General features: G+C 36.1%; 1 long non-coding RNA gene across 1 annotated transcript; it reads right to left on the bottom strand.

The window, feature by feature from the left end:
* Positions 1–623: 623 nt before the first annotated feature.
* LOC104096677 (uncharacterized) lies at positions 624–6,331 on the bottom strand. The gene is made up of 3 exons (XR_686405.4): positions 6,244–6,331; positions 2,225–2,288; positions 624–1,699 (listed from the first exon to the last, which is right to left on the bottom strand). It is a non-coding gene; the product is annotated as an uncharacterized lncRNA (long non-coding RNA).
* Between the last annotated feature and the right edge of the window lie 7,957 nt (positions 6,332–14,288).

Genomic DNA, 14,288 nt, shown 5'->3' with positions numbered 1-14,288 from the left:
ATAACATCATATAAACTCGCTCGCTACCTTAATCATCAAGATAACATCTAATAACAAAAATCGATCATCAAAACTCAAGATTTCAACTTAAAAACTCATTTTTCACAATCTTTCACACAATGCGCTGAAACGCGCTTGGGTCACCCGGAACCCCAACCTAGCATACGTACAAGTCCAAAAACGTCATACGAACCTACCAGATTCATCAAAATACCGATTCGAAGTTGTTTACTAAGAACATTTACCGTTGTCAACCCAAACCTTATTTTAAATCAAAAATTACTTTTTCTTTAAAATTTTACGTAAAAGCTTTTCGAAAAATAACACGGACTATGCACGCAAACCAATAAATATCAAATAATGCTATAGAGGACTCGGAACATGGAAATTAGATCTAGTTCTCAAAACGACCTATCGAGTTATCACATAAAGCTTGACTTTACGCTTGGTAACAAGGTAGAAGAGTAAAAAGTTATCTCTAAGAGACATAGTGGAGAATGAACCAGTGTAGAGAACAACCATCAAATCATATGTCTTCTTACGATAGGTATAATCACAACTTTAAGTAAATACATAAAAAAAGAAGGATTAAAAAAATAAAAAATAAAACAGAGCATCAAGAATTAATTTCTCTTGGTCCATCAAGACACATCATGAATAACTCTGTTTACCGATATTTTGGCATATCGAAAGAGATTTCCTAGTAGTTTTTACCTCTTTTAGGATTTGAATATGGTCTTCTATGATTCTAATCAAATTCCAAGAGTTCTTCGCATTCTTTCTTTGCAAGCTGAAGATGATCTGGATTCATGCCTGAATGACTGGCTTTTGTTGGATTGATGTTTTCATTCTTCTTGAAAGGGAGCTTGATAAAACAAACTCTTCGAGGCTCCATTTTTTTGGTGCTTAAGCATCACAAATTAATACTTTTTTTGTGCGCCAGATATTGATGAATGTACAGATCCAAATGCTAATTCATGTGAAAATATTTGTATAAACATGCCAGAAAGTTACAATTGCCCAAGTTGTAACTTCAAGTGGTAAAATTAACTCCATTGGACTCTATAAGGCCCAAGTTGCACAAAATCTCATGGAATCTATCCAAGAAGTCATGAGCATCAACTGTGAGATCACCATCAAAATGTGGAGGATCTAACTTTTGGAACTGATCCATCATCTTCTGATCATCAACAGACATAACAAGCCTAACCTCCAACCTAACTGCAATAATAGGTTGAACTACCCAACTGATAAATAGTTGAAACTCTCGGGGTCTGAAACATAGTAGTGGCCTACTTTAGAGTGTGAGTAGCTGGGGTCTGTGCTCCCCCTCCAGCCTGAGAAGTAGATGGGCCAGTAGGAAGCATCCTAACCTGAGCCAAACCCTTAAAGTAACTCAAAATCCATACCATGGTATCTTAAAGCACTAGAGTGGCAATAAATTCCTAGGGATCCTAAGCTGGACCCGGTGAAACAACCTGATTTAGAACCTTGTCTCCTAATGGAGCTATAGGTGGCTCCTCATAAACGGTTCTAGCACGAGCACGAGTAGCTGTGGGTGCTCCACCTCTAGGTTCTGTTGTATGTGCCATGTCTAGGCTTCATTCATACCTCTGTCTCAGCCTCTACCTCTAGTATCATCTGCAATCTTGGGTACTAGTTCTTGCTCGCCAGACATAGATAAACGTGTCCTCACTATCTGTGAGTGAATTGAAGAATAAAGATTAAAACTTCAGGATTAAACAAATTCGCACAATAGTGAGAAAAAGAAAGTAAAGTTTCCTAAATGTCCCATAGCCTCTCGAAGATAAGTATAGACATCTTCGTACCTATCAACAAGACTCTACTAAACATGCTCAAGACCCATAGAACTCATAAATCTAGAGCTCTGATATCAACTTTATCACGACAAAAATTCCACCAGTGATCTTGATGTCACCTAACCCCAACCCACTAGGTAAGCTAATAATCCCAATCAAGAAATGGGAAAAAAATAAAGGATAATGTGTTGACAAGATATAGATAAAGCATAAATAAGTCTCATAGCATCAACCAAATACAGAAACCACTACAACAATCTCTCAAAACTCAGTAGTACAAAGTCATGAACAACTAAATAGAGTGCAATTGAGCCTCAAATATAAAAGTACTATCTGAATCAAAATAAAAGTAGGATAGATAAGAAGGTAACTCCATAAGCTGTAAAGCAAGTACAACAGCTCACCACAAAGTCTCCAAATCAAGTTGCTAAGCGCCCTCTTGAATGACACTGTGACCAATACTAGGATCTGCACAAAAATATGTAGAAGTATAGTATGAGTATAAAATCAATGTGTACCCAATAAGTATCAAGTTTAACCCCGATGAAGTAGTAGCGATTTAAATAAAAGGGATATAATTTCATAACTTGATAAACTCATAATAATGTACAATAAACAAAAGAACAATTGAGGGATAACGGATATAAATAGTAAGGTACGTGGCCAAGAATTAACTATTAAGCATGCTTTCTAAGTAAGTTGATCAAGAACACAAGTAAGGCACAGTAGCAACATACATGGATGATATGCATCAAGTAGCATGTATATTCATGTCTCTACGTGAATTTACAATGTTGATGCATATGAGAGACTACATTTCTTCTTCAATCGGCACCTCCTAGGTGCCCACATAACTTCACACACACAACCCAAGGTAGAATGGGTGATCATGTGACGCCAAATGAATAGATCAAAATCTATGTGTCGAGCATCATAGCTCCATAACAAATAATCAACATCTCAGAATCAGTCATCAAACTGCACAAAAATGTACCATCGTGCCCAATTATAATATAAGCACAGAACGTTCCATCGTGCCAACCTCAATCCATAACAAAGTACCATATGTAGAGATGGATGCATATGAACAAACAATTAAGCATATATGATGCATATGGACAGAGAAAATCAGCATGCAAAGATATATGCATATGTACAAGTATGACTACGACTACAACATATAATCCAACATACCGAATAGCCCTTCATATCAAAGTAAGCATAAAAAGCCTAGACATAATACCTAGCATAATTAAAGTTGCTCAAGAAGTCATACAAATAAATAAGGTATAGACAAAAAGAAATTTATCTCAAATAAGACATAAAGAAGCCTAAATTCTACCCTAAACATAGTATAACCTTGCCTGCATATACGCTCGTCACCTCGCATATATGCTTGTCGCCCCCAAACATGTAATATTTTGCATATAAGTATTTTTATGAAAAATTTCCTCAAATCATTAGTTTCCAAATCTAAGTCCAAATCAAAGTTCAAATCCTCTTAATTTATGTTTTTAAGTTTGAGATAAAAATCCTATATTTCACTCTTTGATTCTATTTTATAGTTGCAAAAGTCCGTGTGGAATCAATGTTTATGAATAACTCTAAGTAAGAATTGCTTACCCTCAATATTGGAGTGAAATCCCTCTTCAAAATTTCCTCCTCCCATCCTCCAAAACTCAAAAAATGGTAAAAATAAGGTAAATTTCGAAATTTGGACAAAATATACCCCTGGCGGGAAAATTACTCATTGCGATATGCACCTCACGCAATCACCAAGACCAACAATTGAGGTCATCGTGACCATAACGCACCCCATGTGATCGCGAAGAATACCCGCATGTACAACTATGCGATTACGACCCCCTGCAAGCATTCGCGAAGAACAAATCATTGTCTCCTAAATTCCTTCAACGTGATCGCAACCATAGGCCAAGTGATCGTGATTCAGTGATGTACATCAGAAGACCAACAATTGAATCATGTTCCAAAATGCTCCAAAATCACTTGAAACGGACCCGAGCCCTTCAGGGCCCCATCTAATCATCCTAACAAGTTTGTATACCCTAAGCAAACTTGTACACAAGCTCAAAATACTAAAAACAATATCAAAACTATTAATCAAACGTCAAACCAAAAAACCCAAACTTTCTTAAGCTCAAAATTCCAACTTTCAACTAAAAATGTTGAATCAATCCTAGGGCCATCCGAGACCTGAACCGAACACACATATAAGTTCAAAATCATCATACGATCCTATCGAGACCTTCAAAATATCAATCTGAAGTTGTTTACCCAAAATATTAACTTTGGTCAATTCTTCCAACCTCAAGCCTCTAGTTAGAAACTAAGTATACCAAATCAATCTCAAACCCCTCATGAACCAAATCACCTATACTCGCAAGTCATAAAATACCAAAGCAACCTACGGAAAGCATCAAAGAAAAGAATGGAGTTCTAGAACTCAAAACTACCAGTCAGATCATTACACAAAGGTTAATAGGGCTGATAGTAGCACTGGGGGGATTTATATCAAGATCCTTCGAAAGATGCCATAAGTTATTTTCAGTACTGAAGAAACAAAATGACTTTGAGTGTACTCCGAAATATCGGTAGGCTATGAAAGATTTGAAGAACTGCCTGGCAAAGCCACCGCTACTTTCAAAACCCTTAGATGGATAACAACTACTAGTCTACTTGGCAGTTTTAAAAGTTTCAATAAGTGCAATACTGGTCTGGGAGGACAAAGGTAAATATTATCCAATTTACTATGTAATCAAAACACTCTTAGACATAGAAACTAGATGCCTACACTTAGAAAAATTAGCCTTTTCACTAATAAGAGTTGCCCAACAACTTACGCCTTATTTTCAGTGTCACCTTAATTTTGTAGTCGTAACTTTTTCATTAATAAGTATCCTTCACAAAACGGAGCTCTCGAGATGACACTCCAAGTGGAAAGTTTAGCTTAGTGAGTATGATATTTTGTGCCAATCCCGTACTACTATTAAGTCACAAGTCTTACCAGACTTTGTAGATAGCTTAGTACGAGTATACTCCTTAAAGCCAAAAAGGAATCAATTGTTGCTTCTAGAATAGTGCCTGTGTATGGACCCTCTATACGGCTAACCAATGTCAAAGGGTACAGTCTTGCTATAGTGCTAATTATACCATCCGAGGAAATTAGCACTGGACAAACTAGCCAGGGGACTTGGTACTGGACACTTCGAGTTGAAGAATGATTCTCAGCTGGTAGTCAATCAAATACAAGAAAAGGACGTTTCTCGAGAAACCAAGATGCAACCATATCTGAGAAGGGTTACCAACCTGTTGACTTAGTTTTGGGAATTTAAGATTCTGCAAATACCTCAAGAAGAGAATGTTGAGGCAGATGCGTTAGTAAACCTTGGATCAGCATCCAACAAGAATCCAAAAATAACTCAGTGTTCATCTGTTCCATTTTTCCATTGATCCAAGAAAAATTAAGATATGTTCAACCAACTTAACTTGGGATTGGTCTAATGAATTTATTAACTATTTGCAGAATGGGACATTGCCCGAAGACAAGAAGGTGTCTCGACATCTTAAACTTCGAGCTACCTGATACTATCTTATTCAATGGTCCCTTTATACATGAAATTCAATGGTCCCTTAGCTAAATGCCTCGGACCAGTACAGATGGATTATGTGATGCATTATGTGATGCAAAAAGTCCATGAAGGAAATTGTGACAATTATTCTGAAGATAAATCTCATCAGAGTTGGATACTATTGGTCTCAGATGGAGGAATATATGCTGGAATTCATTAAAAAATGTGATAAGTGCCAATATTTTGCACATCTTTATCAGCCAACATATCCATTACATTCAATCCTCTCCTGATGGTTTTTCATGAATTAGAGGATGGATGAGGCAGGTGCATTTGCAAAGGTCCAGGAAAAAGAAGTGATAGACTTCATTTGAAGAAATATAATATGTTGATTCAGAGTGCGAAGGAGATAATATGTGATAAAAATTATTAAGTTCTTTGATAAGTGAAAAATCAAGAGGATCACTTCATCTCCATACCATCATGGATATAACAGCCAAGCAGAGTCATCAAACAAAGTTTTGATAAATTCTCTAAAGAAGCGGCTACGGGAAGATAGCCGGAAAAGTTATTCGGAGTCTTATGGGCATTATAGGTCAACATAAAAAATGAGTACAGGGGAAATGCCCTTTTTACTTGTATACAGATCAGAAGCTTTAAACCCAATCAAAATAGGGAAAACTAGATTGAGGTTTTCTCATACAACCTAGGAGTCCAATGATGAAGTCTTAACAAATAATTTGGATATGGTAGAAGGATGCCAAGTGATTGCTTTAATATGGATGGCTGCACAAAATGAATAGATTGCAAAGTACTACAATTGGAAAGCTAACCTCTTGTAATTTAAAGTAGGGGAATACGTCCTTCTGAAGTTGTTCCCCATGGCACAAGAACTTAATGCCGAAAAACTTGGCCTCAATCTGAAAGGGACGTATCGAGTGTTTGCTTTATCATTGGCAAAGGAGCTTATTTACCTCGAGTCTATGGATAGGAACACTACTAGAAATTCGCTAAAAACCGATCAACGTTGGTCGGTTATGGGCAATTACCGACCAAAACGCGACCATTACGGTGTGGACGGTGTTTTGATGGTTGGTAGCTTAAAACGACCATCTGACAAGTTTAATTACTTACCGACCAACTTTGGTCGGAAATATATTTTATTAATTTAATTTTACCGACCAAAGTTGGTCGGTTTAACTAAATTATATTTTTTTATTAATTATTAAAATTAAAAAAAACCGACCAACTTTGGTCGGTAATTGAAAATATATATTTTTTTAAAATAATTAAAATTAAACATTATCGACCAACTATGGTCGGTAATCTCAACAGTGCAGGCAAAATACCGACCAAAGTTGGTCGGTAATGTTGAATTCTGGGAATTCAATGTTCATTAACCGACCAACTTTGGTCGGTATTTTGGAATAATTTATTTTTTTATTAAAAACCGACCAACTTTGGTTGGTTTTTTTAGGTTTAATTTTGGCATAAAATGCCTATTTTGGCAGCTACACCATCTGTCAGCATACCAATATACCTAATAACAACAACAACACAACAACAACAACAACAACAACAACAACAACAACAACAACAACAACAACAACAACAACAACAACAACAACAACAACAACAACAACAACAACAACAATAACACAACAACAACAACACAACAACAATAACAACAACACAACAACAACAACAACAACAACAACAACAACAACAACAACAACAACAACAACAACAACAACAACAACAACAACAACAACAACAACAACAACAACAACAACAACAACAACAACAACAACAACAACAACACAACAACAACAACCAAAACATTCAATAAATACTTTAAAACTAACAAATTAAAGTTCAATTGAACATAAAAATCCAAAACCAAGTTAAAACTAATTACAACTAGTTCAAAACTAGTTCTATTTGTCTAGTTCAAAGTATATAAAAGTCAAGGGGTGTTTTCTACAACATCATCATCACCGTCTGATGAACTTTCATTTACAAGACGATATAGAAAACGGTCTTGTGGAGGACGGTAAGCACGATCATGGGGAGGACGGGAGGAACGATCACGAGCAGGATAGGAGGAACGATCACGTGGAGGTCGACCCTCTAGAGATGACTCACGAGATTGGGGCAACGGAAAAGCTCCACTAGATAGGAGAGTTCTGATCTGAGCTTGCATGCCAAGGAATTGAGCATCTCTAAGCCTTTCTCTTTCCTTGGCCGCTTCTAGCTCTGATGTGAGCTTTGTCACTGTCTCCTGCATAGCGGAGAGGCTCTCCCTATTAAGTTGCTCGCCTTGCAAGGAAGTCCCTATTCCTCGCATTCCACACTTATAGCGATGAATGTTTTTAGTAGGAAGCCCGTATACCTTCCCCCATTTTGGACCGCCAACAAACTCCAACCATATTCTTTCAGCATCCTCGTCCGAAGGTTGGGTTGGCTCACCCGATTCACCAGCTGGATGACTACGGATGAAGTCCTCCACGTTACTTTGGTAGCGACCCTATATTATTTTAAATTAAATCAGTATTTCAAAATTTTTATAAAAGTAAATTATAATACTTAAAGAAAATTAAAAGCTTACATATGCAGTCGAGGCCCGGTCCTCGACCCACCTATCTTGATCCCCCTCTTTCTTCTTCTTCACAATATGTGTCTCCTTGAATAGCTCATCATGACTCATTGGACGCCCATACTTCTTTTCCTGAAAATAAATTAATTTAGTTAATAAACAGAATAGATATACTTAGAAAAGTAAAATAATTTAAGTAATTACGTACCAATATTCTTTTTATTGTCCCTAGGCTGATCGCACCTCCAGTGTGCAAGGAGCCTCCCTTCTCAGATGCGCGAGCTTTCTTTCCTTTTTCGCTCCTCTCTAAGAACTCTGTGGTAAGCCATTGCCTTTGCAAATCATTCCACAAATTCTCAAGTAACCAGCCAGGCCTCTTGTTCTTCTTTCTAGCATCCGAGAAAGCATCCGCCAATCTCTTGCGAGCTTTATGATGAAAATTTGTAGCCACTTCCGCGCTATAGCGGTCTTCCCATACACACTTGCTCTGTATTTCAAAAGTTAAATATTAGATGGAAACATCATAAATATAAATTATTAAACTGTTTAAAAGAACATTTATACCTTAAATTGATTGAAAATTTGCTCCTTCAGTGAGAATGGGCAATCAGTCCAAGTCGCATAAGGGCCATCATAAAGTTTTCTAATGGCATTGGTGATTATCCTCGTAGTCTTATTACCCGGCCTGAACCTGTAATTTAATAATAAAAACACATTAATATCTTAGTAAAAATGTTACAAATCAATAGACGCAAAAATAATGAATAACACTTACCCATCACCCTCAGGGACTATGATGATCCTGCCATATCGATCATAATGCACTACCTCGTCATCACCATCTGAAGCATGTGTATCAGAGGCATGTGAAGACGGTGTAGGCGGGTCAGAACTACTGCCTCGCAGGCGAAGGCCTGCAATAGATGGAGTCGATGATAAAGATGGTTGCGATCCCTGTGACTGCGACATAGCTGGATGCGGCCCAAGTGGATGTGATACCGATGGCTGTGACCCGAGTGGCTGTGACATGGATGGATGCGATCCATGTGGCTGTGATATGTAGGGATGTGATCCATGTGGATGTGATGCAGATGGCTATGAGGCAGCTGGACTGTATGTCGGACGTATAGTCCTATGGCCCTGTGATGGAAGACTTGGTGTCTGAATGAAGGTGTATGGCTTGTGATGCTGTGGCAGCTCAGTATAGCCATGTGGTGGAGGATAAGACATAGGCATCTCTGAAAAGGGTGGACAAGAGGGAGTATTATTTTCTACCCTCCTCTTTCCCTTCCTACCCTTTTCTCGACCCCGAGAACTAGTAGGGTCATTGTTACCTTGACCCTTGCCTGCCATCTGCATAATATAATACACATTTAGATTGAAACATATAAGAAACTAGCTATAAAATGAGAGTGCTTTAAAAAACCAACTTTTTAATCCTCATCGACGTATTGTTCCTCGTCCGAGAATTCTTCGTCCTCACTTGTTTGAGCTTTCATCAGTTGATTCTTCGTCCTCATTTTCTATAATTGTTACTTCATTTATATCAACTTCTTCCAATATGCGTTCAGGATGTTCCAAATCATTTTCTAACTGATCGTCCACTATTTGGTGAACATTGGAGATATCGTTTTGATATGCAACATCTAACAGATTCTTGACTTCCACCCTACCTACAGGCTTAGTTTTTATTACAACCCACCAATCGGACTTATTCCGCCGCAATGGATAAGGAGCATAATATACTTGCCTAATGTTATGTGCAATTATGAAAGGATCATAGCGATCATACTCCCTCGTATGATTAACCTCAATTATATTATATTGGTTGTGTACTCTTGTACCTCTTGTTGGATTTGAGTCAAACCACTTGCATCTAAAGAGTATCAATTTCTTATATGGCCAACCTGTATATTCTAGTTGTAATATTTCTTTGACCATACCATAATAATCAATATCTCCAACTTGGTTGCCATCACCACCTTGAACCCATACCCCGCTGTTGTTGCTATTTTTAATTTTAGAGCAATCCTTTGTATGAAACTTATAACCATTCACTACGTACTTAGACATTGTTGTGACCTGAAGCCCAGGTCCCCAAGATATATCTTTCAAAAATTGATTTACACCATTATTTGGATTATTTACCTACATAGAGTTAAAAAAAATCATAAGTTAGCACAACTTATGGATCAATTTTTATACATTCACTACATATATATATATATATACACACACACTTACAAACTGTTTGAACCACGTATCAAATCTCGTATATACAGCATCATGGCCAAATTGACCCACGAAGTGACTGTGACATATCAAATATTTTTAGTAGTTGCATCAATATGTAGTCACAGTAAATTTTACATTTTGATAACTAATAAATCAATACTTACTTGAGAAATGGTACAACTTCGGGACAATTTAGCAACATATGAAGTGTAGCTGACTTGTACTCCATATCACTCAAACTGAACATCGGCCTGGTTGATTGAATATGGACATTGGTGGATATAATGGATCATTCACACATTCGACTGTGTGCCTATTGGGCCTATTCCTAGAACATGGCACGTTACTCTCAAAATAATAAGAACAAAAATGTGCAGTTTCCTTTGCAAGATAGGCTTCACATATAGATCCTTCAATCCTATTCCTCTGCTTAACAAACTGTTTGCATTTGCCAATTGTCCTACATAATCTCATGTTAGCCAAGAACATTCAAATAAAATAGAATATTACATCAAACTTATAATATTACCTCTCAAAGGGATACATCCATCTGCATTGAACAGGCCCTCCACGTCGTGCCTCGTGTACAAGGTGTATTGGAAGGTATTCCATCACATCAAAGAAACCACATGGGAATATTGTTTCTATCTTACTAGAAATTACACGGATGTTCTGGTCCATCCGAAGTAGGTTTTCTTCCCTTAATGTGGTAGAACACAAGTCTTTGAAAAACAAACTAATCTCTGTGATGGGTTTCTAGATTCTTTCAGGGAAACCACAAAATGCAATAGGCACTAAGGTCTCCATGAAAACATGGCAGTCATGACTTTTCAAATGGCTCAACTTCCCTACCTCCATATCTACTTTTTTTCCAAGATTCGACGCATAACCCTCAGGCATCTTCAATTTCGTAACCCAATATCAAATTTGTCGTCTTTCCTCCAAAGTGAATGTGTAACTTGCTTTGGGCTTGAACACCTTACCATTTTTTGTTGTCTGCAAGTATAATTCAGGCCGCCTGCAATATTCTTGTAAGTCCATTCTAGCCTTCGGGTTATCTTTTGTCTTACCTTTAACATCCATCACTGTGTTGAACAAATTATCAAAATAATTCTTCTCAATATACATGACATCAAGGTTGTGTTGGAGAAGATTATCCTTCCAATAAGGCAACTCCCAAAATATACTCTGTTTCATCCAATTATGATTAACACCATATCCGGGGAATCTATAAGGTGGAGCCTCAGTAACTTTACTGAAGTTCTGGACCCTCTCCCAAATTTCCTCACCTGAAAGTATCGGAGGTGGAGAATCATATTCCACTTTATTCTTTTTGAATGCATTTTTCATCCTTCTAAACTCATGATCATCAGGCAAGAATTGACGGTGACAATCAAACCATGATTGCTTTCGGCCATGTTTCAAAGTGAACGCTTTACTATTTTCCATGCAGTAAGGACAAGCTAGCTTCCCAGCAGTCATCCACCCAGACAACATTCCATACGCAGGAAAATCATTAATAGTCCACATTAAATTAGCACGCATATTAAAATTCTGCTTGGTTGATATGTCATATGTTTCAACACCATCATACCACAATTGTTTTAGCTCATCAATCAAAGGTTGCAAATATACATCAATCAAACTTTTCGGATTACGTGGACCGGGGATAATACAATTTAAGAATATATATGGACTAGTCATACACAACTCAGGTGGTAGATTATAAGGTGTAAGAAAGACAGGCCAACATGAATATGGTGTCGCAGATATAGAAAAAGGCGTGAAGCCATCCGCACACAGACCTAACCGAATGTTCCTTGGTTCACTAGCAAAATCTGGATATATCCTATCAAAGTGCTTCCAAGCTTCTCCATCTGAAGGATGACACATAACACCAGATGGTCTTCTATTTTCAAAGTGCCATCTCATATGAGGAGAAGAACTCATCAACGCATATAACCTCTTTAACCTAGGTATAAGAGGTAAATAATGCATCACCTTGGCAGCGACCATATTCCCGCTGGAAAGCCTCTTGAAACGAGGCTTTTCGCAAAATTTACAACTGTCTAAAGTTGCATCATCTTTATAATATAACATGCAACCATCTTCACAACAATCAATTCTCATTGACGAAAGTCCTAACTTAGAAACCAATCTCTTTGCCTTATAGAAATCACCAGGTAAGTTGATATTAGGGTCAACTAGTTCACTCATAAGGTCAATGAAAGAGTCCATGGCTGCTTGAGAAATATTCCAATTAGATTTGATACTTAGTAATCTAACTGCAACAGACAGCTCAGAGTGTGGACTTCCTTCACATAGTGGACGACTAGCTTCCTCTAACTGTTCATAAAAACGTTTTGCGTCATCATTAGGAGTTTGTTCCACATTTTCATTTGGCTCACCCCCGAAATGCATCCTAAAAGCATCCGCAAACATATCCTGAATTCTAGAATCAAGATTTGTATTCTCCACCGACCTACTACTTTCACCAACAACCATGTTATGAAATATCCCACGGCTACCATCGATCTCTCCATGATTAGTCCACACAAAGTAATTCTCTATAAACCCCTTCCTATAAAGATGAAGCTTAACTTCCTCCGATTTTTTAAACTTCATACAATCGCACCTGACACAAGGGCACCTAATTACTCCTTCACTTTGGTATGGTGGAAGTGACATTGCATGTCTAATAAAGTCATCAACCCCTTCTACAAAATCCTCCCGCAATCCCCGCCGATTAGGATAATTTCTATTGTACATCCAAGTACGATGTTCCATCTATACAAATAAAACAAGAACAAATTAATTTATTCTACAATTATAAATTAATTATATCTTTTTTAGTTAATTCAAGAAAATAATTGGCTCCTAATTACACCAATTTTATCCTAAAAGTTCAATTCATATCCAAAAGGTCCAATTCATATCTTAAAAGTTCAATTCATATCCTAAAAGTTCAATTCACAAGAACAAATCCTAAAAACTAAAATTTCAATTCATATCCTACGAGTTTAAACATAAACTAACTAAACAAAAGAAATTCAACCCATACCCTAAAAGTTCAATTCACAAGAACAAATTAATTTATTCTACAATTATAAATTAATTATATCTTTTTTAGTTAATTCAAGATAATTAATTTTTCCTAATTACACCAATTTATATCCTAAAAGTTCAATTCATATCCAAAAGGTCCAATTCATATCTTAAAAGTTCAATTCATATCCTAAAAGTTCAATTCACAAGAACAAATCCTAAAAACTAAAATTTCAATTCATATCCTACGAGTTTAAACATAAACTAACTAAACTAAAGAAATTCAACACATACCCTAAAAGTTCGATTCACAAGAACAAATTAATTTATTCTATAATTATAAATTAATTATATCTTTTTTAGTTAATTCAAGATAATTATTTTTTTCTAATTACACCAATTTATATCCTAAAAGTTCAATTCATATCCAAAAGGTCCAATTCATATCTTAAAAGTTCAATTCATATCCTAAAAGTTCAATTCACAAGAACAAATCCTAAAAACTAAAATTTCAATTCATATCCTACGAGTTTAAATATAAACTAACTAAACTAAAGAAATTCAACCCATACCCTAAAAGTTCGATTCACAAGAACAAATTAATTTATTCTATAATTATAAATTAATTATATCTTTTTTAGTTAATTCAAGATAATTATTTTTTCCTAATTACACCAATTTATATCCTAAAAGTTCAATTCATATCCAAAAGGTCCAATTCATATCTTAAAAGTTTAATTCATATCCTAAAAGTTCAATTCACAAGAACAAATCCTAAAAACTAAAATTTCAATTCATATCCTACGAGTTTAAACATAAACTAACTAAACTAAAGAAATTCAACCCATACCTTAAAAGTTTGATTCACAAGAACAAATTAATTTATTCTACAATTATAAATTAATTATATCTTTTTTAGTTAATTCAAGATAATTATTTTTTCCTAATTACACCAATTTATATCCTAAAAGTTCAATTCATATCCAAAAAGTCCAATTCATA

Source organism: Nicotiana tomentosiformis, chromosome 7 (genome assembly GCF_000390325.3).
Source record: "Nicotiana tomentosiformis chromosome 7, ASM39032v3, whole genome shotgun sequence".
Classification (NCBI taxonomy): domain Eukaryota; kingdom Viridiplantae; phylum Streptophyta; class Magnoliopsida; order Solanales; family Solanaceae; genus Nicotiana; species Nicotiana tomentosiformis.
The sequence above is the reverse complement of the archived record's forward strand: the minus strand, read 5'-3'. Positions and strand labels throughout refer to the sequence as shown.